This window comes from Osmia lignaria, chromosome 9 (genome assembly GCF_051020975.1).
Source record: "Osmia lignaria lignaria isolate PbOS001 chromosome 9, iyOsmLign1, whole genome shotgun sequence".
NCBI classification, from domain to species: domain Eukaryota; kingdom Metazoa; phylum Arthropoda; class Insecta; order Hymenoptera; family Megachilidae; genus Osmia; species Osmia lignaria.
In genome coordinates, this window is record NC_135040.1 from 11,351,377 (window position 1) to 11,377,881 (window position 26,505).

A 26,505-nucleotide genomic window follows, 5' to 3' on the forward strand; every position below is an offset into this window, starting at 1 on the left:
AGCCACAGGTGACAACGTTACACATGTCACGAGATCGAGATAATATTTTCCTCGTCTCGTAGGTGAAAAAAAGCAACGGAGGTGGACATCTTTAAGCATCGAGTTCAGCCGCGAGCGTATAATGCTTCGCGTCGTTCTTTTCGACGAAGCACACTTTAAAGCGTGCGCACACGCGTAGGCGACGCTAAAACGCCCACGTAGTCCGTACAAATATTGAACAAATATTAACATAATGTTTGTACGTTAGGCTTCAACTATAAATATGAACGACCCACCTGCAGGTCTCTTTTTCCGAGAAAAGAACGGCACACGAAGCGTAGAAGAAAAAGACGATCGGTACATCGGGCGAATCACGAGGCTCGTAATCGTTTCTCACGCCGATTTTCCGATCGGACAAGAATCTTCATAACGGCTTCCGCGAACAACCACTCATTTCGATACATTATCGTGTGTACTCGATTTTAATTATGGGATACGTGGAACAGAGGGAAACCGATGCGTGGCTCGTGGCAACGGATACAGAGATCGGTCGACTGAAAGCGGCAAAAAAGTGGCTAATCATCGATAAAATTCTCGAGAACTTCTTCGACAATCGTTTCGACATATCGCGGAACGATTTAGTTGATAAACAGGTGAAAACATTGGAGAAAAAACTTTGCTTATCCGGAGAAACTCCGCAAAAGAAACATGGAAACTGGATTGAACGACGTGAAAATCGTTTACGACGATATTTCTGAACTCGTAAACTTAAGCATCGCCCGTAAAGAAAAACCATTACAGCCTCGATAATCACGAGACGCCGAGAAAAAAAATGAAATCGATGATGTAATGGGTCGAGTTAACTTTCAGCGTGTAATAAAATGCCGCTAAAAAGAACATGATTCTGTAATTCCTTAACGTCGTTCCGCTCGCGAGCAATGAACAAAATCAAACGTTTACGATTTAATAACGGCACCGATAACCGACACCAATTTATTGGATCTCGTAACACGACATTTCTAAAGTATTCTAACACTTAAGCGATATTCAAATTAAGGAATTGATAGGCAATTTTCATGGAAACAATCGTGGAGAAGGTGACGCGGAACCAACCGTTGGGACTTTTTCCTAATTTCCCTGTCAAGCTGGCGTCGAGCATCTGCTCGTTCGCGTTAGAGCGTCGTAAAAGACGCTAAACCGTGTGCTATCACGCTACCGAGTAAGGAAACAGAAGGGTAACGGGAGATAAGCGTGCTGCTTCGTCCCGTCTCGTTTGACGACTAAGGACAAGAGATATTACACGCGAGGAAACGATTCTCCGCTTCATTACGACGCTCCCGGCAGTTGGATGATCTTTAAATTTAACGTTCGCCAACCGAATTCCAGCTTCCATTGCAAAACAATAAGGCAAATAATAAACGCGTGATGTATTCCATTGCAAAATGGAAAATTTCCAATTTCCATCTGGCTAATTCCAGATGACTAGTTTAAATTCATAGCGCCTCGTTTGTAAACGCAAACGATGCCGTGATACGACAGGAACTGCAACGCTGAAAAATCTGTTGTTCGCATGCGGATATTTTTCATCCGCCTTCTTACTGTCTCTCGACTCAGAAGCGTTTTACAGGAACGCGAGTACCTCCATCCGCGTAACGACCTAATGGTTCGGAGAAACTACCATCGTAAGAAGCTGTAATGAGCAACCGCGTAAGCGTTCGCGCCCAGAACACGCTGCCGGTTCATTCGTCTGAGTTGCTCGACGAAAGAGGAAGATAATGCTCTGTCGCGCAATTATATTCATCAACCATACGACCGGCTGTTCGTGAACGGGCCTTGGCTATTAGCCTAAACGATGAATCTCTTAATCTGTAATTAGGTCCCGGTGCTGTAGGCAAATTGTTGCGCGACGAACGAGACGTACAACACTAGCAAAAAGAAAATGTACTTCGCGAAGTCGAAAATTCATTTTCAAGTACTCTGTACGTCAACACCATAAGTCAGAAAAATGGGCTACCATCACGAGTCGTTCCGCTTTCATACAGCCCTCATGGCGATGCATATTAATTATTATGTTTGGTATTGTGTGGCCGCTCGTCGAGATGCTATCTCGCGCCACGGGTTCCAGCTTGCCTCTCGATGTCTTACGATTCACCGCCTTGAGATCCTTGCGATCATTACGATATCGTAGGATGTGACAAGATCGCAGCGAGATATCGCACCGGAGGAAACTCTTTGTCCCGAACACTTTATACTCTATCATTTCGATCGCGAATTTCATTCGAGCTAAAGTTTCCAATCTTTCTATGAAAATTCTCGGAAAGACAGAGATTAAAGACTCTTGCAAATTTAAAATATTTTTAAACAAAGTTTCCAAGTGAAACATATTTCACTTTCCCTGATGTAATGATATTGCTATCAAAAGCAAAAAATTGAAGAAAGTATCTATGCGTGTGTATCGACGTACAGAGAATCATACTGCAGAATAGGCTGCATTCTGTTCCGGTGGTGTCGGCCGTGTCCGCGTGTTCCTCGTCGGAATTACGTATTCCGACCTGGTCCGGCAGGTCAGGAATGCGGCGGGGGGATCGTAGGAAGCATTGCGGGTGTACGATGCGGTAAGTTGTGGCCAGCAGGGTCGTGGGTCGTCGCTAGGCCGTCCCGGCCTCATGAGAACAGGCTTAAACCCGGTACCGTGCTCGCGGTCGGCTCTTACACGCGGAGACTAGCTGATGACCATCGTCCACCTGACTCCTCGAGATTTATCGCGCTCACGATACGTACCTACAAGTTACGAACGTCCGAGCGTAGCAACGCAGGTGGACTCCGGAGTGTGCGTACACCTAATCGACCCTCTGCCAGGGGTACGAGCAGAAAAGTCTACCTTTGCCTGGATAATTAAACTCTTATCATCCTCAAGACCCACAATTTTTCCCACCTTTCCCTTGCTTTCTCTTCGCCAGCCGTCGGTAATAACGTTCATGATACATATAACACTCGACGCGGCGTGAGTAATGCGCGCGAATCGCGCCCTATTGAACCTCTGTCGTGTAATAAGCGGAATTATCCGCTCGCGGAAAGCGTGACCGAAACCTCTATCCCTCTGACGTGCAGCAACTTTGATCCGTGAAATCGTTGCGCCACTGACGGACACCTACGTCGCATTGTTTCTCTCTTGGGAAGTAAGGAGGATAATCAATTTGCGACACCACCTTCGTCAAAACGTCGTAGCTTGAGACTTTCAAGCTTACTTGGCGGTAGAAACGAAAGTATAACCATTCAGCGAGATTTTATTTTATTTTACGACGTTTCTAGAAAAGAGCCTCAATGGTGGCTGCAACAGCTTCCATCAAAGACCCACACGGATACGCCTATTGTCGCGCGTTCGATCTAGCAGCGAATCGGAAACAAAATGGACGTGGTTCGACGCAAAAGCCGGCTCGGTTCTAGCGGCTTATCGAACGTAGCGGAAAACGTTAGACAGGCAAACGTTCCACATTTTAAAGGACCGTGATCGATTGCCACGTTGACGTGTACTATCGACGTACCGGTCGTATATCTCGGCTGCGTAGGTACCAGGACGCGAGCGTGGAAAAGGTTTTACGTAAGCTCCGCAGGTTTGACGACCTCCAACGCGCAAGGGAACGCGTTTCGTCGTCTCCGGTGCAGCAATCGATTTGTACACTCGTCAGAGGGGACTTTGTTGCCGTTCAGGGACCGTTTCACGCGACAGACTCCGATAACACCGTCGACAGGACGAAATAATTTATCGCGGAAGTAACGTTTTCTTCGTGCTAAGCGACACACGTCGAAGGCCGCTGCTCGCGGACACCCTCGAACCGCAGATCCGCCTGCAAAACCGACACGTGTGGGCGCTTAAGATACGCATGAATACGCTTTCTCGCACCTATTAGATAGATACGGCTAACGGATCGGATGTATCGGACGATTATCAGTGATTAGTTACCTGCTACGACACTTTTTTTCGCCGATTGATCGACAGCTCCGGTATCGTTTATCTGCTGGGAGGTGTAGAAATATAAATTATTCTTGCAACTGTGTGAAAAGGCTTTTAAAATCTGGCTCAAGTGGACACTTAATGCGACAAGTTCTATTACTACTTTGATAACTGAATACTTTATAAAATCGATAACTCTTGTCATTTTATACTCCTTTTTTTATCTATAAAGAAATAAAAGTGACAAAGGTTGTGGGGTGTGCAGGATGCAAAATAAATTTCACTATCTTAACCTTGGCACACCTTTATTGCAAAACCAAAATACTTGCGCTATTATAATCGCGAGATGTGATCCGCACGAATTCCTGGTTTCTAATCAAATTCGCATCAGCAGAGAGACGCGTGCCGGGAGGTTACCGTTCTTTTGTTCTAAAACGGCGCCACATACGGTGTATCATTATGCCATAAATCATCAGTTGATAATACGCATCGATAGTGCAGGAACCAACAAAGGTCATTTATTCTATAATATATATGCTCTCGCCAAATTGCAAGAAATATGAATATGAATTTCTCACCTCTTATCGATTAACAGATTTACCAGGTTCTAAATGACAAACTTAATGAATAGTTTCAATGTTGCAAAGCAACAGAATTGCCTCGATGCTCATTCATGCATTCATAGACCGGAAGGCTTCACCTGTCATTGCGATAAAACCACGATTCAACGACATATAAATAGTAGAACTTGTCGGTCAGTGATGATCATATGCATAATCATACAGGCTCATTACTCCGTAAAAGCGTCTTATCAACCATATCATCGAGTTTTGTATCGCAACTACAGCTTCGATATTTGAACATGAAACTGAGGACAGGTTCTTCGTGTTTCAACCAGTTGCACATGCAAATCGCGCACGTTGTTGCAACTTACCCTTCTCTACTGAAACATCCTTCCATGATATTGCAATAAGTAATAATACATTGTACGGCCCGGTGTAGCTATAAATGCAAATTCAACACCGATACATAGCCTCTCTGTTCCCGGAAATCTCAGCTATCATATACCGGCTGTTCGTGATAATTGGCGCTACTTGATCAAGCATGTACTTAGAAGCACCTTCACGCTACTTGCAATCAATGGAAAAAGAACCGACCAAGGTTTCATTTATACATAAAAATTCAGGAACAAAAGTCCCAAAAGTATTTATTTATGCAAAATTTAATCAAATCTGTTCTAAAGAATCGTTTCTAAAATGCAAATCAACATTTCCAATGAATCCATTAATGAATTCCGTGCATAATACGCGTCGTTCGTTTTATTCTCACGCACCGGTGGCAATTTTAAAAGAAACACGATTTCTTTTCCTCAGAACAGTGCGAAAGAGGCCCGCAACGGTGGCATAATGTCGGCGACGATTAAGAAACTCGCGCCCGGGTAATCGGCAATTTCCCTTTCGTGCTTTCGAATTACGTGGCGTGATTACACGCCAGCAGGTCGGCCAGAAACAGATGTATCCTGTAATAAAACAACGATACGATCGCGAGGTCCGTTTATACAATTCGCGAGTTCCACGGGCTAAAGGAGAGAGGCCTGCGGTTAAACGGAGCTTAGACGGTTTACTGGCGAAGAAAATTTCCAGACGAGCATTAAGAATCGTCCCGAAGGCGCGACAGCTCTAACGAATGATTTAACCCGCAATTACCCAGACGTACGAGAGGATTAACGGGAGGAATCAAGCGGTAGTCGCTCGTCAGAAAGCTGCCCGCGGCTTTGCTGATCTTTCGTCGCGCCGGGGATCGAGATGATGATCAGGCAATGCTAAAATGTTTCTGGAAGCAACGAAAATGTTGTTGAAAAACAATAGATTGAATATCGTATCCCGCGATAAAATGGGAGCGATTAAACTCGCCAAATAAATGAAAAAGGGTAACGAGATGGCTAGTTTCGATATTCTTGGACATCGAGCATTTGTTACGAGAATATCAGATTAATATTGCTATATTCTCTGTCATTATCTCTCTTCGCACCCCGTACACGCCGAATATAATCGTCGTGCGACGTGGCGTTGGCAGCCACGCGAAACTGGGTCATCGTTTGCGCGCGAATTCACACGGGAGGGAAAGTTTTATGTTAATCGCCGCGGTAAACTGCCCTGTCACGGGTGAATATTCGTTGAACAGTGTAAACCCGCGGAAACGACACCGGGTTCCGGCTTTTACACTTTGCGGACCGCCGACCGTGCAGAATCGTTGCAGCGTGAAAACATTAACTCGCCCGATATTGTAGGCAAATGAGTAAGTGTATTCGATGCTTTCAGTTATGAACATGAAAAGAGGACACCGATCCTAAGCAAAAGTCTCAGCATCGATAATATTAATTCGCGTTTCAGGATCAGTGAACAAGAATGCAGGCCGATGCAGTATTCCCGCTATGCAACGCGGATAATAACGATCATCCAAAGCGAATCGATCGGCCAACAATTCTTAAAAGCGGAACCATAAAGTAGGTTCATTTCTCGACCACACGCGGTTACCAATGTTACATGGGCGCTATTACTATCATTTAAGGAACGTGTATCGCGCGGTGTCACGTAACGTTACTCTGAATAAGTTAATAACCCACAAAGTCCGAGACAGAGACACGAAGCGGTCTGTTCCTGACTCCGACTCGCCTCTCAATTGGGATAGAAGATTTAAAGCGTTCCGTTCGATACCGGACAGCCGGAGAAATATGCTTTGGTCGGGCTCCGCTTGCTCAATCGCCACGCGAAATAATCGTAGAACGATCTATGCATTCTTTTTTTCAGCGGCACACCGCGCCGCAGCCAAGAACGGCAATTGGCCACGAATTCTTTCAATGCGTGTCCATGCTGGCCCTGATGCAATTGTCCGACGCGGAGAGCGCGCCGTCGGAGGACAAGAAAAATGTTGCCAATTAGGAGAAAACGGACCTTAACACGCCCCTCCGTTCCGAATACGCACCTGTGCGCCCTGAACGTTGCCTCATTGTCCGCCGACAGGCTCGACGCGACCCGGACGAAGAAGAAGCTGCCCGAAGAAGCCCTGATGCCGAACAATGAAACACTTTTGTCCTATTACCGAACCGTCCAACCTTTCCATCGTATTTCAATCGTGATTTTTCTTATCAGAAATATAATTAAACTAGAACAATTTTATCCAAAGATAAGAGACTGGCGCCAGTTTACGAGTACTCTTCCAATTACGCGTCGAAACGTCGACGAAGTTCCCCGAGGAACATTCGCAAGCTTCTTTCTCGAATAACCAAACAGTTGAAGGACAGAAGTGGTAGTCGAAGAGTAGTTGGCCGTGGATAAAATAGGAACAGAGTGATTATAGATTACAACGCGATACCGGGTGGCGAATAAATAACTGTATTACCGAGGGAAGAGCGTGGAGGACAGATAAGATCCAGGAGCGAGAACAGCAGCAGCAACCCCCTTTCGGGGATTACCCGATAAAGCGGCACGCATCAACGCGCATATTTCTATAATTATTGCCGGCGCCCTTTGATCTACCTTAAACCGACGGTGGCCGCGACGCGGTCCATGCCCTCTCGCCTCCTCCACCCCGTGCAATGGCGCGCGTCCCTGAATCCACGTTTCTCGCTGAAAAGGCGAACCCGTATCACAGCGCGAGACGCGGCTCGCGTCCGATCGGCAACGCGCTGATAACGAGATTCCGAGCCGACTTCACAGGACCGCTCGACAATGAAATATAAGCGAACATCGGACTACCGGGCGGAATTTATCATTTCTTCGACTTTTTCGTTAGCAAGGATGATTTAAACGCTTGATTTCTTTGCTTTGAGAAGAATAAGAAGATTGAAAAAGGGAATTGGCCAGCTCGCAATAAATAACCTTCGTATCGGTAATTAAGCGGAATTCGAAGGGACCGTCGCCGAGTGGCAAAGGGGTTGGACGTCATTAGGGGTACGATGGTGATTAGGTGAGCGTCTACCACTTCTGTTCGGTAGAGAACGGTAGCAGGATTCACCTGCTCCCGATGGAACAGCTGCTACCGATTCGTACGCGTGCTTCGAACACCGTACCCTGGCCACGGTGTTAATTGCCCGTTCGCGCAAACCGCGCCTAAAATCCTACCCAACCGTGACCTATTATGTCCGCGAATTAATCGACCTGTTTCACTTATAACGTCCGGCAACAGAGTTATAAAACGTTGCACGTAATGGTATATTAAATAAAATTGCATCGGGGAGAAAAAAAGTAAAACGAGATAAGAAGTTGCAGAAGAAGGAAACGCAACTTAACGATCGGTCCAAGTTGCTCAACGACATTCAAACGCTTCAATTAATCGACCAATAACGATGAATGATTATATGCTTATACATCGCGCGTTTGAGTAAGCGCCACGCCTATCTATAATTACAGAATTCACCTTCTTTCCTCGCCTTTTCTGAGGAAAGAAGTCGTTTCGAAGAACGGACTCACCAATTTCTTCTCCTCAACATCCGCGCGACTGTCGATGGGTCTTTTTTTACTCAGCAATCAATTTTCAACACGACATGCTATAATTGTAATTATTTAGAATACGATCGTTTCATTTCTCAAATTAAACTTTCCGCTCGTTATTTTCTAAAACTAATACCGAATGTTTTTACACTCGCGTATATCGCGAGTCTATCGAACGCACTTTGCCGCACGAAATGTGTATGCAGGTCTTTTGCATGCACGCGAGTATCATTAAAGCGTCATTTCGAAGCCACTCTATAAATATTGCTCGATTCCTGCTGGCGAGTCATCGTAGGGGCAGTTGCAGGCTTGCAAGGATGAAGTTCAATGTAGGTCACAGCTGTAGAAAGTCTATTTTTCCATTCAATTATAAGAAATTGAAATTACAAGTTGTCAAGTTACATTACACTCAATTCGCCTAAGGGATTTCTACATATTTAAACAAAGGACAATGCCGAGTTCCGCGTAACTGCGGACAGTCTCGCAGCAATTTCTATGGTTCACATTGAGACAACGTTGACCCGATAAATTCCACGTGCGTTTGCAGTGTCGGTAGCTGTGCCTTCGTCCTACATGCGAATGCCAGCCGCGAATATATATTCGTTCGGTGTATGGTGAACTCTTTAATTTTAATCGGTGGAACATTGTACCGGACAGGTACGGTGTGCGCGGAATAAGAGATCTAGCCGACGGTCGTAAATACGTCGTGCAATATCGAGCAGACAATCTGGACAGATATTAGAGTATCGTTAAATACGTTTTCTCGTTAATTCACCTAGCACTAGGATCTCTAAGAAATATTATGCTAAACCAAGGATTAAATATTATCTTTACTTGTTTCATACGTCCGGGAAATATTCATGGTTCTTAAATCGCGAAGTGTTAACACGTTCGAGAAACGAGGAATACGAAGGAATAAACCAGCAAGACTCGAACTGAATCCGTTAGCCAGGATTTAATAAAACTAGAAACGTATGGAAAGCGAACGGTTGAAAGGTGAAAGAGATCGAGCCGCGACGTATCGAGAAATCACGTTCTCGAACGGACAGCCGTGCCGTGCCGTTCGATGGAAAAGAAATAATCGAGAACGATGCTAATAAGAGAGGAACGAGTGGTTAGATTCTACACTTGTCGATTTATCCAGTTGCCGCAAGCCTTCCAGGTCGTTAATGCAGGTGTATAACGGCGCTAACAACGTCGGCGGCAAACGGATAAATAAAGAAGACGAAGAAGAAGAAGAAAATAAAAACACAAAACAAATCGATTACCTTCGACCCTGAATAAAAAAGAACACGTTGGTTGCGCAACGCGGCTGGAATCGTGGCGTCCGGCATAATCGAAACGCATAGGCTCGACGAGTGTTGCCCGATCTTTTGCCTCACAATTAATCCAACCATTTATATACACGATCGACAGCGGTACACAGTCGCGGTCGACTGGAGAAATTGATTTTTTTCCGTTTCAACCGAGTCGCGGGGCCGATGGAACGAAACCTCATATGCATACACGCGTGAAACGAAAACCGATCGCGAGATTCTCAACAGCGTATCGAACCTATGACCCGAGATCGATTAATCACATTCCCTCCGGGCCCTCGGGCTTTATGAATTCCCTCGATGCGCGTCGATTCTCCGACAAGCTCTATTCGACAGGCTGGCCTGTCAATTAAAAAACTCGCGATGGAACGAGCCGACCGACTACGTTCAACTAATTCCGTTATTTTCTTCGGCTTAGAACCTAACAGCTCATTACCCGTTGTAATGAACGCCACCAGTACGTCGTTACAACGTCGATTTGTCGTGAAAATCATGTCCCCTCGATCGCCTCGCGTCTGATCTTTCAAAAAAAGAAACAACTTCCTGCTATCCAGACAGGTATACAACTTCCGTTCTATTTCTCCAAGTACACTCGATACGTTATTCTATCGACTCGATAGGATTCTCGAGAAATGGGTCCGCACCTGTGGAAGAATATCAGGTACGTCCCATTAAAGAGACGCCTATTTTCAAAGAGACGAACCGAAATTATTCGACGTACGCCCACGCATCCGGAGCCCAACCAGTCCTATTTAGATAATCCTGTTCAAAATACTATGCTTTACGAAAAGTTTCTCACGGTAAAACTGGGTTCAGCTCTGTAACACCCTGTTTCAGAGGGCTAGATAGTGATTAACTGTTGGAGCTGTCTGGTAATTATGCTCGTTGAATAGAGAACAGAAGAGCACCGCGTCAAACATCTGACGGAAAATAGTCGGTTCTTTTGTTTGATAGAGAATTGAAGGTTCCTTCTGTCGATCAAAAGATGTTGCGTCTTCTATTTCGGTAATATAACCCTCCTGACGGGAATTTGAAACGTATAGAGTAAGAATCAATGATTTTCCACGAAGCTCGCGGATGAATTAAAGGCGATCGCGAGAGGGGGTTGTTTCCGTCCGAACCGGGCCTAATAAATCGGTAAGGTTAAGACGCAGGTGTGAAGGGCAGACGCCCCCCCGTCGACCGTGAATTCGTGAGTTTCGTCGCAAAAATCAGCATTAGTTCCACCAGCGTTCATCTCTTTCACCCTTCCCTATCTTTTCTCTGTCCTCCGGTTCACGCGTCAGCCCTGACGACGACCTCGTCGCTCGTAATTCGCTCCGAGATACCGGTCCTTGGCCGGAATTCCGGGAAATTATTATGGATCTTTATCTTTGGATCTTATACGCTACATTTAATATTCATCGCCGGTATGCAGCCTACTCTCGGGGCTCGCGATTAATTGCAACAGTCAACCGGCACTCTAATGACAACATCGGCGACTATCGTAATCGCATTTTCGCTTGTTCAAAACGAATCGAGTACCGTAATCGATCGTTCGAATGATCGACGTTTCATCGTATGATAAAAATTGATCTCTCTACGATCGAATAGAAAGAAAAACATCATTGGACTCACCGTTTCGATGATGCGTAGCGTTTAGCGAGATAGATCAGCTCACAGCCGTTAAGCTGGTCGTCTTGCGTTGTGTTTACCGGTTGTATGCATCTCCTGAAAAAGCACAGTATGCATTACACATAATAGCCACTTAATCGCAATCAGGCAGCTACGTTGGCGGGCGAAAGCACGGGCGCAAACGCGGAGCACGCTAAATAAAGTTATCCAGTCGCTCTTAAAGCGGCCGAGGGACGAAGAGAAAGAACTGGAGAGAGTGTAGATAGGATTTCCGCGGGAAGAGAAGCGGCTTGCACGGCAGGGACCATTAGCCGATGCACATCGGGCCGAACGCATCGGCCGTGGATGAAAATTACGAAGCCCATAAACGATTTTGCTGGAACAGAACGAAAATCGCCGTCGGGGAATCACCGAGACGGCAGCTACTTCGAACCACCGTTACTACACGGATTATTTCGCGTTACCAGCGGCAGCCATACGTCACGATAACGAGTACAACGAGTCTGGAGAGAGTCGGATACGCTTCGAATACCTCCTCGCGTATTCGCGTCTCGATCTCGTACGCCATCAGGGTGTCCCCATGATTTACGCATCCCTGTTCCTCGGAATCAATCAGTCGTAAATCGATTGAATTTTGCACCCGATGTGTCCCAAACGTCAATTTAATTCATATTTTTATCTGTCGTTATTATATACTCCACGGATGATGTAAATTGTGTAATGATAATTCGGGGTGGTCTCGAAAGAAGGCGAGCGTAAAAGCGCGGCTCCTCTCGTGATCCATCGAGGCAGAGCCGATACGGATCGTGCGGCTATTCAACGGGCACGCTTCTCTTCCTTCGGGCCGTGTCCGTTCCGGAGCGGGCGACCTCTTGACCCAGAGGAGGACGCCGCCTGCAGGAACACCCGTGTGGATAATATATTCCGGGTGTATTCCAGGCAATTTTCGCGGGGCGGTGTTGCGTTGATTGCGGTCGTTCATCGCGGCTTCGCCTTCATTCCTCCCTCTCCTTTCCCGTTTTGCACAGCCTTCCTCTTCAAACTTTCTCCTCTTCTTCTTCGTCGTCCTCTTCTTTTACCTTTTCAGTTGCTCTGACTCTCGTCTTCTTCTTCTTCTTCTTCTTCGTCGTTTCTCTGAGTCTCCACTCGTTCGTTTTCAAGAGGTGCAGCAGTACACCGCTACACTCGCGGGTCTAATTTGCGCACAGCAGGAGCGACACGAACTAATGCACGTTGCGCACGCCGGGAGGGAATCCGTAGGATCTTTGTCTTCGCGCACTCCCGCGCTAACGCGCATCCATCATCGTGGGACCCTCGGGACGAGCCGGCTCTGTCCTTCGTCTTTTCTAGGACGTGCTTGTACGAAGGACGGGAAGAACGTTAACGAAGCTCGCCGATAGACGCTCGAAAGATGTCCGTGGACGAAACTTGGATCGACGGACAGGATTGTTCTCTCACGTAGAGGGAAAAGAATCATCGAGAACCGTTTGTGTTGTGTTAGAAATTTGTGAACGAACGCTCGTAACTGTTGGAGACAACTTAACGACCGTTCGTTTTCCCTGGCTAACGAGCTAACTATAAAACGAAGGGAATAATAAAACACGGTAGTAAATGATGCTTGGATAAACGAAAATATCGATCTTTATTAACGTTCGAATTGTAAAAAGAACACCGCTTTGTTTACCGCTTGACGAGATTGGTCAATGGCCAGGATAGCTACGGGCAAGGCTTCAGGGTCGAGGAAAGCTGGATCTTCTTTAATAACAAAATTGCGAAGGTTTTACGGGGAATAATCATCGAACAATCGTGGTCGTCCAGCAGAGTGAAATAAAAAAAGAAAAAGAAGAAGAAGAAACAATCACCTACTGAATCCTACGGGCACTTTTGCGGAACGAAACACGAGTTTCGAGAGGCTGACCAGAAGATCATGGCTCCGAGGCAGTCTACTACTATGTCAGACACTCCCGGGGTAACGCTTCATCTTCAACTTTTGAATGCTGCCTTCTCAAAGTCTGGGTAGACAGCCACCTGACTCGACAGCTCGAGGGTGCAATCATGCGCACGCGAACCCATGAAACGCCCGCGACTCGGCCATCTTACGCTCGTTCGAGCTTTGCTTCCAAACATTTGCCACTGGCACCCACCGAAAATCATTTGCTACTTTAAACGTGTATTTAACCTTTGCTCTCCTCCGATTGCTATGCACGTCGAGTAAAACTCATATTTAAATAAAAGTTAAAATATTAAATCAAAGTTTGATGTAATACGATAATGAGTAAATAAACGTTTTATCAATATTCAGTTGCAATTATTTGCCTCGAGAAACCAATCATCATTTCCATACTGTTTATATTTCCAAATCTCTCCCCAATTCTCGCATCCTCCAGCTGCAAATGCATCCACCCTCGAGGGTGCAATTTGAATAAGCAAATCTAGAAAATCGAAGGCCGAGGATGTTTGCGTGACCGGTTGCGTTTAGACTTTAGACGAAGAGAAACGGCCGCGAGATCCAACATATGCCACAAGTCCGGCACGCGAACAAGTTCGCCGACATACATATGCTCTCCGTCGGGGTATCGTTGCGAATCGACGAATCGGCACGGGCATACGCGAGTTTATCGCGGGACGTGGATAAGAAAGGGTCGTTTGTCGCGTCTGGTGCTGCCAAGAGACGTCTTACTTTCGCCGATTCGCGGCCAAAGATTGTATCGGAGTGAAAGACAAAATGCAACCGATCGATCTCCGAGAGCGGCAGGCTTGCATCGCACGCGACATACTGGACGTCAACCTGGACTTTTACACCTGTGATACCGTCCATAAATATATACGTACATTTTTCGAATTCAGGCACCCAAACACCGTTCGGCTCGATTATCGTTACGATCTGATCGTCTCGTTTGCTCTTCGAACGAAGAGGAACCAGCTGCGACGAGGTCGAGAGCTCGATCCACGATTAGCCCCGGCCCAAAAAGTCGTCTGCCTTACATTCGCCACCCTTTCTCGTTAATTGACCAACGCGTTACGAAACACACCGGCATGCCACCGTCTCACGTTTTCCTTAATTCCTGAAACAAACATTTCGAATGTTTTCCCTAACGCGATGCGACGCAAGGTATAAAAGAGCAAACGAAACGTAAACGAGCTAAAGCGTTATCGATGCGCGTAATTTGCAACTAGGGCGGCTAATTATGCAACGCTGATAACGCCGATTCATTTCTTCATTCCTGTCTCCTCTTCCCCAAGCTCGCTCTTCATCAAGCTTATATATTCGAGAACGCGAATGATGAAGCAGCTGCTTGGCTGGTCGAAACGAGAGCAATCGAGCGATGCACGCACCGGACGTCGGGCACACAGCTTGATCGATCGATCCGTGAATCGACGGATCGTGCAAAGGGGAACAATATTTGCCAGCGAGCAGGATAAGGCATTACACCGAGGACCGGGCACGCGGTAATTAATTACATCGTCCCGAAGGAAAATGAATTGCTGCTCGCGGCAATAACAGCGGTTAATGCGGCAACAATTATTGATGATGCCGCAATAAGTGCTGCATGTCGAAACGGTAATTCATCCCAAGATTAATAATTGATCATGGATTGATTTTAATCTAAATGTTCTTCTAAACGGCCCACTTAATATCCTCATCAGTGCTCTGTCCGCCAGGGCACCGGAAACGAAATCCAGCTGGCTTCGTTACGTACCTTCGACTTACATGCTGCCATAAAATTGCATCGTCTAAAAAATTTAGACTATTTTTAAACAAAGGGACAGTAACTAATTAAGATAATGACTACATAATATTCTGACTAATCAAGAATAGTTTCATTTAACTGCCTAAGGGTATGAATTTTTAGGACAACCCAATATAAAAATATTGATCCAAGTAACAAACCTGCTGCCCACGCTGCAAGTATTCGAACATGGACCAAAGCCGCGTGTGAGCCGCTAATTAATACGTGAAAGTCACATAACCCGTGGGCAGGAAGATCCCGCGTTGATAAAGCGTCATGATTAAGACAGGAACGGTTTCCCGAGAAAAATTCGATGCCAGAACACAGACGAGGAAGACGCAGTTTCAGAAATATACGTTTATGGTGTCTCGGGGACGGGAACAATCCTACGCGTCAGATTAGATCTAGCGTCGAATTATGGAAGATCTTGGACCGAGAGCTTCCGTCTGCTGGATACGATACGGTGCATTCTTTCCTCCACCGTCTCTCCAATTACTGGCCTTTGACATTAATTTGTCGACCGGCTGACCAACGACGGCAGCTCGCTGCCGCGTCACGGTGAGAAGAGAAGTCTAATCGTTCCTTTAACCAAGAAATGGAGATGTCCGTGGTCCATGGTTAAATGCGACTGCACTTCGTCATCGTCCTCGGTCAAAGACCAAAGTATTCTTTCTCGATTAAACGGACAGTGATTTCCACGCGAACCGTTCGTGCGTTATCCTCGAGAAACGTTCCTCGGTGACGAGTTCGTCGGTAAATCCCCGGATGATGTACGAGCGAGGCACGCTTTCCTCGCAACGAGGTCGACTTTTACCGAGAAACTCGGATTTCGTCTGAAAATAGCTCGACAAAAGAGTTCTCGTTCGATTTGCGAAGGATACTGCTTTCTATCGTTATCTAGTTTCACATCAATGCATCCTCGAAATCTTCAACGATTTATCTACAATGTATTGATCGATCAGATACGTAGTTCGTGAAGAAAAAATTAATCTAACGAACAGTTGCGGTAGCGAATGTGTTTTGTTAAGCAAACCACGAAGGAAGGATAAAAAGAGGAATGGATCGAACCAAGAGGAATGTGTTGATGATAGAAACCACGATTGCGAACATACGAAAGAAATATAATAACTATTCATCAAAAGGTGATTATTTCGTAAAATGTGTTTGCAACAGGTTGCAAATTTTAATAAACACTCCTATGAAAAAATTTCCAAACTATGTAAATTGACACAGAAGAATATATTTCGCGTGAAATGGTTTTGAAAAACCTTGCTCTAAACAAAGGGAATAGAAGGGCCATTAGAGGCAACAGATTCTACAGTGCAAGGCAGTACAATAAAGAGTTTTAAGAATAAAACGGCCACAATTTTCTTTTCGGGTACTCAGGTTAGTCCCTTCTAGAAATACGTAGAATAAACACATTTTTTCCGAGCTGTCATAATTAAATTTAATTTCAATATATTAAGACTATCCACCGCATAACATCGCCCTTCGATCGGTAATTACCTTTTGCCGAGTCTCTGAAAATCGCAAGGAATTCGATCAGACCGCATCTAGAGGATGCTGGTAGCGTCGATTGCTGCTGGTCGCCGCGATGCCGATTTCCCTCTCGCGACTTCGTGCAAGCGAGTTTCTTCTTACCTTTTACGTCTACCCGAGCCCGTAGTATAACCCAGGGCTGCGGTTCGCCGCAGTATCCAATAGTTACGAGCACGTCATTATATCCCCAATCGATATCGAAAGTTTTGATCGGCGCGGCAGCTGGGAAGATCATCCTCGATGTGGGATCGAGTGCAGGGTATACCCTCGTAAATGTAGCGACGCACACTCGCGTGCTGGTGCACGCGTTCAAGGTAGCCACGCGGCGAGAGAAAGGACGTCGCAGGTATCGGAGAAGGACGCGTGGCGTCGGGATGCCTCTGGTTCGCGTGATTATCTGCCCACGCCGTCCGTCCTCTGCCGGCGCTTATCCCGACCTGCTTATTGGTTTTGGATCTGATATGGCCAGCATTAAGGCCGCTTTCCACTCTTCGTCCTCGAGCTTGCCCGTCGCGTAATGGAATACGAGATAAGGAGGGAAAATGGCGGGTGCACTGTCAGAGGCAACTTGATTACTCGCGCTGGGTAGGCCGCGCGCTGATGAGCGATCGTTAAGTGCCGATGGACTTAATAAGCGGATTTAAAGCCGGCTTTACAATGGTACGGTAAGTGGATTAATTATTGGTTGCATTAACTTCGAAGGCAGTTAGCGATCCGGTGTACGCCGAATGAAAAAGTACTGATATAGATATAATTAGAATAGTAGTAAGCAGAGGAAAGTAGACTAACCCATCACTTAATTGGCAGTGAAATAACGACACCTATGATTAAACCGAGAGGATAATAAAAATGTATAAGTATTTGCATAAATATATGTAGTTTAATCATAAATTGAAGAATATCGAACGAAATATTCATTATATCATAATTGAATAGCTAAAAGATACTTAGAGGTGCTCGTTAAATTAATGTTACACGAAGAACCATTGATTCTTAGCGATCGAACAACTTATATTTCCGTTCTCGAGATTCCTACGATTGGAATACTGTTAATTCTTCGATCTCGCCGAGGAAACGGGAGTAATCACCGTACACCCTCTTAAATCTCGCCTTCTCTTTTTACGTCTCTGGACTTCATTGATTTTAATGACCATTTTGTCGCGATTAAAGAGACTTCCTGCGGCAAAACGCTCGGCCGACAGTATATTAACGGGAGCAGACCAGTCTGAACGATCCAGTCGGACGTCGAAACGATCGAATATATTCTACTAATCAAACGCGTGCGCGCTGCTCGCGGCGACTTAATTACAAAATCGAGTATCGTCGTGTCGATCTGTGTCCTTGTAATGGGCCTCATTACAGCGGATATCGAGTCGCGTTAACGGTCGAAACGTTTTAAAGGCCTTAATCACCCGGATGGATCTTCGCGACGGACGAAACGGGACAGGAACGGAGAGGAAATTCGACGAAGATTCCACGAGTTTCGTGGCAGCAAGTGGGCGAAACGTTCAACGTTCGTATCGAATCGAGATGCGTACATCGGCTGGAGATCCTATCGAGATGACGCACTGCGTACGCACCTGATACCGGATTGTACGCGCGTACGAAACGACGAGACACGCGGTCCACGACTTATTCGTCGCCGGGTTTATTTTAGACGACGATGCGCCTGGGACAAAACTGTCTACGGCTTTTAATCGCAACCGCGGCAAGGAAACAAGAAATTTTCTCCATTTTATACCTTTGAAAAAATTGAGAGAGAAATGAGGCGGATAAAAATAATTACAACATCGGAGAATGCTGGCGTCAGCGGGAATTTCACAGAGCCTACACGTTTAAGGATGTTGATAGGCGTCATTTAATTGGTATCGTTTTAATAGCAGGCTAGCCGAGAAAGGCATTCGTTACCTTAATGCGGCTGTGTAATTAGCGACGTATCCAGAGCTTTATCGCTTTTGCATGAAGCACTCGGCGAGGGAATCCCGTGGCGATTACGTCTTCATAAGTGAATCGCGCTTCCGATGATAATGTTTCTCTGGCCACGGCAGCGAGCTGATAATTTATCTGGTACAAGTGACCAGCCACGAACGTTAATCGAATGACTCGAAAACGTTTGACGATATAATTGGTTCGCTCATTCTTTCAGCCCGCAGCTGTTCCCCTGTTATTGATTACAGCAATTCGAAACTTCGATTCCAATGTCTTTTCCCATCTTGTCGCGTTTTGACTATGAATTATGGAGAAATTGTGCTGATAGCGAAGGATATTGATTAATTATTAATGATAGTATTCAATGAATCGAGAAACCGAAATGGTGAAAAGAGTATCTGCAGATATATGAGAGATTTCAATGCAGTAATCTGATCATTCAAACTTTTCTACTTATAAAAGTAGACAAGACAAGTAAAACAGTAGAATAGATTATAACCGAGAGTAACAATTTTATTTTAAAATAAGATTTTGAAATGTTTATATATAGTACTTCATAAAAGCCATGAAAAAACACGCAAGTACTTTTGAAATGACTTGATATCTGCTATAATATTGATACTTGTTTTTCAATTATTATTCTTCGACTTATAACCAACACTTGCGTAAATGTCTATAATATATTTGAAAATGTTTAACATGTGCTTTGGACTGGAGTCTACCCTGCTATTAAAGTTCGTTTAAAATACCTGGCAGCAAAGAGCGTAATCGTGGCACACTGGCGAATCGTTTCGAAGAAAGTCGCAATTATATGGTATAAGGGAGGGACGTAATAAAAGACGGCGTCGTAAATTACCGTATCAATCCCTCAAACAGATAGGAAATCGCTAATGGCAAGACCGGGAGCTCATTACGATTACCGATCCCACGGCTTACCTAGCCTACGCGTTATTAACATCGGTAATTAGTTCGGACCGAATGAAAGTTAAACCACGGTGAAATTAACCAGGCTAATCACTGGACGGCGTTTGCAATTCGCAGCTTCGTAATCCTTGAACGAACGATTCGCGTCATCCTGATGCCAATCTCGAAGATTTTCTCTAATGTCAAACTTCCTCCATACTAGGCTGTAAATTCATTTTACACGGTTAATAATTATCCATAATATATACGCGTAAAAAGTTTGAAAAAGAAAGCATAAGGAATGGAATGAAGCGTTTCCTTACTGTTGAAGGAGGTAAATGTTCTTACATAAGCATACATGTAATCATTTGTAATTATTTCGAAGTGCACGAAGAAATTAGAAATTCGTGAAAGTTTCAAAGTAAAATAAAAAAAAAAATTAATGATTCTACCATGAGAGTGCCAATGCAAAAAATAATGTATCAATTTTATCAACTTCTCATTTAATATTCTCCTTTTTTGTCGACACCCTATAAAGAGGGTTAACAATGCGAGAGGAAGGGTTGAAGTAAAAAAAAATGAAGACGGTGTTGGCGCGATAAAGGATCGACTGCAAAGGAACGATGATCCGGTAGCGAGGACCGCTCGTTACCAAAACGAAGGGACCCAGCTTGTAATTGAGAATAACGCTGCGGACGATGCCTCCGAAGAGCCAGAGGGAAATTTCAGTGACGGAGGTTCGTACCCTCTCGTGGAAGTTGATTATTATTTACGCCCGACAGGGGAACGTAAATCGTGGTCGAAGAAGCAGGCAAAACATCAAGCTCGCGAGTTAATCGTTTGTGATTCGTGGCGACTGACGGGTTTCGATAAACGAAAATTAATCATTCAGAATTTTGCTGAGTTTCTGTAATTACCGCGTTAAAGAATAAATTTTCCTACCTTGTTAGAGAATGCTTTATGTATCCGGAACTCCATATTTTATATAGATAAGAGCGTGATAACTAATCTAAACGGTGGAAGCAATAAATACTGATTAATACAAAGAAGAATTTACATACGCGTAGTTACACAATTTGTACTACAAATAGTAAGAGAACGATTCTGCGCAAGAAAATAAGCTACAAGAAGAGTCCTAATCAAAAGAATACAAATATGTTGGCAACATTTTTATAAATATCGGTTGTTTCGCGTGGAATTCGTATAGCTAAAATAGAACTAGGTATCTCTAGCCATAAAATATAAGCGAGCGAAGCATCGCGATAAAATCCCATCTCGTGGGCACTTAAGACGGAAACGTTGATCAGTTTCCAACGCGTGCTCGTAAACAGGTGTTTATGAAAAGCAGGAGAAGAAGGAATAATCGCGGACAAAGCAGAGACAGAGAACGACAACACGTCTTTATTTAACGTAATCACACTCCTGTTTGACAGATGGTAATAAGTACGATACTCACGATAATTCTTCCTATCGGATCGCCATCTTGTCTACAAGTTGTCGCCTCGTATCGCGAGAAAAACAACGGGCAAAAAGTGTTTCCTTGAAATATTCACGAGCTGTTTCTCTATTGCTCGATCAACGAATAATCTGATACTTTTCGTAGATTCGACTAGCCTCAGCGAGAGGCCATTTTATTACAAGTTATCGAAAGAATCAGGGATCCGTTTCAGCCTGGGACAATTTACCGGATTCCACGAAACGCTTCCAGATAAAATCGTACTCGTCAACGCGCGTTTCCATCTTAGTTTCCGTTTTCAGTGCGCGGGCAAAAGGGTAACAGAAGAGAAACGAGGCGAGTTTAATTGGAAGAACGCGTCTAATCGCGAGCGCATCGAAGCTGTCGAATAAAAGTCAACCTCGCGCCAGCTAGCTCTCTGCCTTTAATACATTTATCCCGGTTCGTAACTTTTGAAAGGCTGATCTCGTCCTGTTAATTCGCTCGTTAAAGCGTCCCGAGGGGAGTTTCGTAAAGCAACGGCAACGCTCGTATTTCCACTCGCGGACGCGCTCCCTTATCCGCGAGCCGGATCGCATAAAATTTATCTCTTATCGAACGATTCTGTGCCGCATCGCCATGCATGCGATAAGCGAGCGTTCTTTTTCGCCATCTGACGACCGCAACGAACGGAGAAGCAGCTAAATACGGACTGCTTCCCGCGGAATAGTCGATGCTTCTTCCACGAGGAGATTTAGTGAAACGCCTGGCTTTTTCCACCGCCGAGCACGATGTTAAGCCGCGCTAAACGACGTCGTTAGCCACGCGGAATGACTACGTAAAATCACACCAAACCACGGTAGTAACGTTAATCCTCGCGCGGTTAGTTGCCCTCCCTAATAAACAATTCGACACCGTGTCCAATATTCACTCTCTGTTTCTTCCATCTTCGTTTCTTTATTTCAATTACCAGCGAACGAGATTGGAAAAAAGTAACGTTATCCTCATTACAGTATCATTAGAGTGAAAGAAATTTTCTGTCTATTCTTTCGTGATTTTGGTAAGAAAAAGAAGATACTTTGCTGCAAGTGAATCGACTCTCCTTTGGAGTCTTCTGATCGTCCCATTTCGAGGGCAATTTGCACGCAATTCGAGTCAATTTGTCGTTGTCCGGCCCACCCGAATGAGATCGTATAATCGATGAAATATGAAGACATTTTATCGATCACGAATGCACATTGTTGCGATGAAACAACGAGTTTACGATGTTAAATTCGGCGCGTGACGGCCGACTGAACGAATTATTTGACGCGAACAACAGTCGAGGAGCATCAATAAACGGGTATCTGGAATCGCGATCGAAGGATCCACGGTATCGATCGCGATCGATTCGATCGGGCACGCTTACTTCTCTTCGACGTTAACCACGCCTCGAGTTTCCAGGTAAGACCCCGCCACGATGGACGATTCATTATGCACAATATTCACCTGCCTTTCACGAGAAACAGAGGGAGAAAGACGGCGAGAGGTCGGTAGGGTGGACACGGGCGACGAGTTCCCGAAGAGAAAAAGAGAAAGTGGCGAGTAGATGGCGGAGAAAAAGGAGAAGAGGATGATGAGGAAGCAGAAAAAGAAAGGAAAGGGAGAAGCAGAGCGAAGAAGGAGACGGCGGCAGCAAGCGTGCAATAACGCAGCAGTCTTTACGGTCATTCTTACGAAATAATTACGACAATGCGAGCGTAAATAGCCGTTTAAGGGACCTACACCTGTGGAAAGGGGAGCTGGTCGGAGGAGTAGACCACGCGCACCTGAGATACCTAGCTGCTTCGCTATGTTAATTATCAGGGTAATCGCCCTCGCCTTTTTTGTCCTCCATCGACTTCGAGTCAACCGCTCCGGGAACGTTTCCTTAACCGATCGACTTCGTTCCATCGAGAATGCTCTTCGATGGAAAACAATGTCGCTTTTTCATCTCCTCTTTTCCCTTTTTTCTTAGAAATTCAAGCGATCTTCAAGATCAATTCTTTGAAGTAACAGTACAGCTAGGAATACTTGACGAAATACGACAAGCTTTTAATTGATTATCTTACGTTATTATTGATTCGACGATGATTCGAAAAACAATTTCCTACGAAACAATGGCGAATGCACAAAAGGCGGTCGCAGCAGGTGCGCGTTGATTTTATACGTCAGACTGACCGTGATGAAACTATGAGATTCCAAAGTGGTTCCTTCGTCAGAAATACGTCGCATTCTATTGTCAAAAGATCGGTCAATTGCATCGTACGTTCGGCGACGAGCATCTGTCGATCTTAGGTAAGAAAAAACGGTACGATTCTTAATGGATTAGCCACCCGTTAAGGAACGATCAAGGGCGCTTGTAAACGTAATGAAAGATTTATTACCCAAAATCACCTGGTCGAGTGGAAACCTCTTTCGAGGGAATATAGGAGCGCACCTTTTGCTCTTCGAAACGATAAAAATTGCTGTGTATTTCGATAAGAGATAAGCATATCTAAGAAAATAAAATTGAACCAGAGGTGCTTAACCTTCATAAAGCCATATGCTGTTAAAAATTATCCCACTGAAAATTTTATTCGTTATAATTAAATTTACTTAAATTGTGCCAAAAGATACATATCGTATATAGGTGACTTCTTACGAGAGTTAAAATGGTAAGGGGAGAAGAATCGTTTGAAATTCGGCGGAAGATCGAGACGTCGATTACTAGGCATCGAGTTGGGTTAACGAACCGATCGTCTCGCGGGACGTGTTCCTCTTTCGCGAGGTCCCAGAGAGCAGTCCACCGGCGAGCGGCGCCATTATTAATATTTCATACGGTTTATGGACCGCTGAGTGGCAGCGCTCGCTGTTCCTCGTCTCTGCCTTTTTGCTCATCGTCCTTTCCTCCTCCTCTTTCTTCTTCTTCTTCGCGTCGACTCGTCTCATTTTTTTTTTTCTTTTTTCGCTGGTCCTCTTCTTACACACCTGTACCAAGTTTCGAGCGACAACACTTGGACTTCCTGAGACAATATTAAAGTGCATTCGAAACGATCGCGATTTCCTTTCTGTCCCTCTTTTCCGATCAATCTTCTCATTTGTGTAGCACGCGTTTGCTCCAAAAAGACAGCAGAATCGATGTTCTTCCACTTTGTGGAGTTCGATGTTCAGCCATCCATTACGACCCCAGGCTGAACAACCACACCTAAGAAACAGCAGTGCTATCCGTGTCCTAGATCTGTTAGCACAACGTTACTAATTATACCGTTGGTGCTTTTTATCGGTTGAAGCGCTTATTAAAATTTCAGCCTGCAACTATGTTAGTGGGCTAAAAAGTAAAAACGTTAATAACCGATCGAAACAGCCTTTTAGTAGTGTAAAAATCTCGACGGACTTCTTTTTCCCTGTAGCTGGGTGTTTTATCACACGCGACCGTGACTAATTACACGTCGGAAGATTCAACAGCATTTTTACGCTTCTTCTCTCCTTCTTCTCCCCTTTCCTCCTGCATCGTACGAGCCGAACGTCGGATCTTGCATAAGCACGGCAAAGGGAAAGCGTGGCCGAGGATGATGAGATTATTTTGTCGCGGCATTTGTACGGCAATCTACATTTGTCCCGCTTATTACGTGTAATTACCCGGCTGCAAGTCGTAGAAACGTCCGAGAAGAGGGTGGACAATGAAGGACCACTCGATTACCAGCAAGAATTACGATTCACAGACGCGAACCAATCAATTTAAACGTCTCTCCTCTTAACTAATACGTAGATTATGCTGGCTGCATACGATTAGCATCGAAGTAATAGGTGTTTTATCTACGGTATCGTCGACGGAAACACCTGTACCATCGCACGTGTCTCGGTCCGAGAAAGTAGTTTTCAAATTTGTCTCTCGAGAATAACTCGCGATAGTTACACTCAAATGAACAAGTATCCTTAGGTAACGGAAGTAGCCGAGGAGGAAATAGATAGCACAATCGATGCCAACACGGAAGCTACGGTCGCGCCGTTCACGGAGCTCAGCTTTTACCAAACTTTTCATCGCGAAGAGAAGGCCCTTCACTTCGAGGTGAGCGGTCAACACCGTGGATAAATCGAACGTTGCAACGATCATAAAGGACCCACTTTCACCGTGGTACGCGGTTAATGCAAGTCACCCACGCCAGCCCGTTGTAAAGCGACTTTTTCTTCTTTCGCGCGGCAATCAAGGAGGAAAAGAAAGGCGAGCCTGACCGCGAGCACGCTCAACGAAAGCGCGAGATTCGTGGCCGTGTCGTGGCGTGATTAACGCGCCGCAAGCAGCTTAATGCCCACTTTGTACATCATCGTCGGTATAGCCGAGCGAACCGGCCAGGGGACAAATGAGCGTTAAATAAAATACGCGATCATTATCACAAATCACACCGGCAACGAGTGCGACCTATGATAGACGATCGAAGGTGGATCAGGAAATACCGATATCTAAAAATCTGCACCGTATTCGAGAATTTTACTTCCCGTTAGAGGTCAATGGAAGGCTAAATGGTGGAAGAGGAGCGCGCTCGACTCGCATCGATGCGTTTTAAAGCATCGGCGTCGAGAGTCGCGCTCGTCCGCGAGGAGAGGGCGGTTCGTCCCATTTACATCGAAGGCGGCCCACGGAATGGCAGTCGAAGCCACGAAGGCCGGCAGCGATAAATAACGTAACTCCGCCCAAAATATAAATTGAACGCTACCGGTGTGTGGTCCCGTACGGATGCCTCTCTAGATACGAGCTCGCGAACTCGCGCACCCAGCCACCTATTAAAACCATCGTTGTCCTGTGCTTCTTCTCGCTTCAATTAACTCGTTCATGTTACAAACTACGAAATCGTCGAGGAACTGAGTGCTTTTACTCTATCGATGATTAGGCGAGATACCGATTTAACCTATTTTCATCCAACAATGGAAGTGTGTTAAGACGTTGGAAGCGACATTTTATTGTCCTCGCGCGATTATCAGCACCATATCTTGGAGAACAATGATACCAAATAGTGTAAGAATAATGACAAAGGGATTACAATGGAAACATCGAACCTATTTGTACGCTTGGAACACAAAATACACGTAATTACCTGATATAATTTTTGTTTGCGTTATATAATGGTGCTCTGTTGGACAATAATGTTTGATAGATTTCTGATAAATCGTGTCGCCAGGGGATTAATTTTCCAGCTGAATCGAGAAAGGAGGAAGGGCACGCTTATTCGTTTTGTCATGGACGGATACCGCTAGCGAACACTTTTTGCGGTAAGATGGCGAAGCACTAGACACGGTTTTCGCGACGCGGTCGAAGCCAATATCCCGGCTGCCAATAACCGTTTTCCAACCTCTTTGTCCACCACGATGGGTATATAGCCGCGCGTACACGGAACCCGTTTACACGACGTGTTTACAACGTGGAAGTGATTCCCGAGTGATTTTACACGCTGCGAGAAATTCGCGCGGCCGACGCCCGGAACGAATTTACGAGTCTCTCCATTCTTCGCCCAACTCGACCCGAGAAACCGACTATTATTTCCGTACGGCCGCAGATTTCCCCTCGATTCCTCTTCTACTTCGTGTGTACGCTCATCTCGAATTCTCAGTGCCA

General features: G+C 45.2%; 1 long non-coding RNA gene across 2 annotated transcripts in view; it reads right to left on the reverse strand.

Moving 5' to 3' along the window:
* Positions 1 to 26,505, reverse strand: part of LOC117611879 (uncharacterized) — a 123,656-nt gene that overhangs the window by 66,501 nt on the left and 30,650 nt on the right. For both annotated transcript variants that reach the window (XR_004583258.2, XR_004583257.2), the window contains exon 2: positions 11,361 to 11,453. This is a non-coding gene — a long non-coding RNA (uncharacterized LOC117611879). The remainder of the gene's footprint in view (positions 1 to 11,360; positions 11,454 to 26,505) is intronic.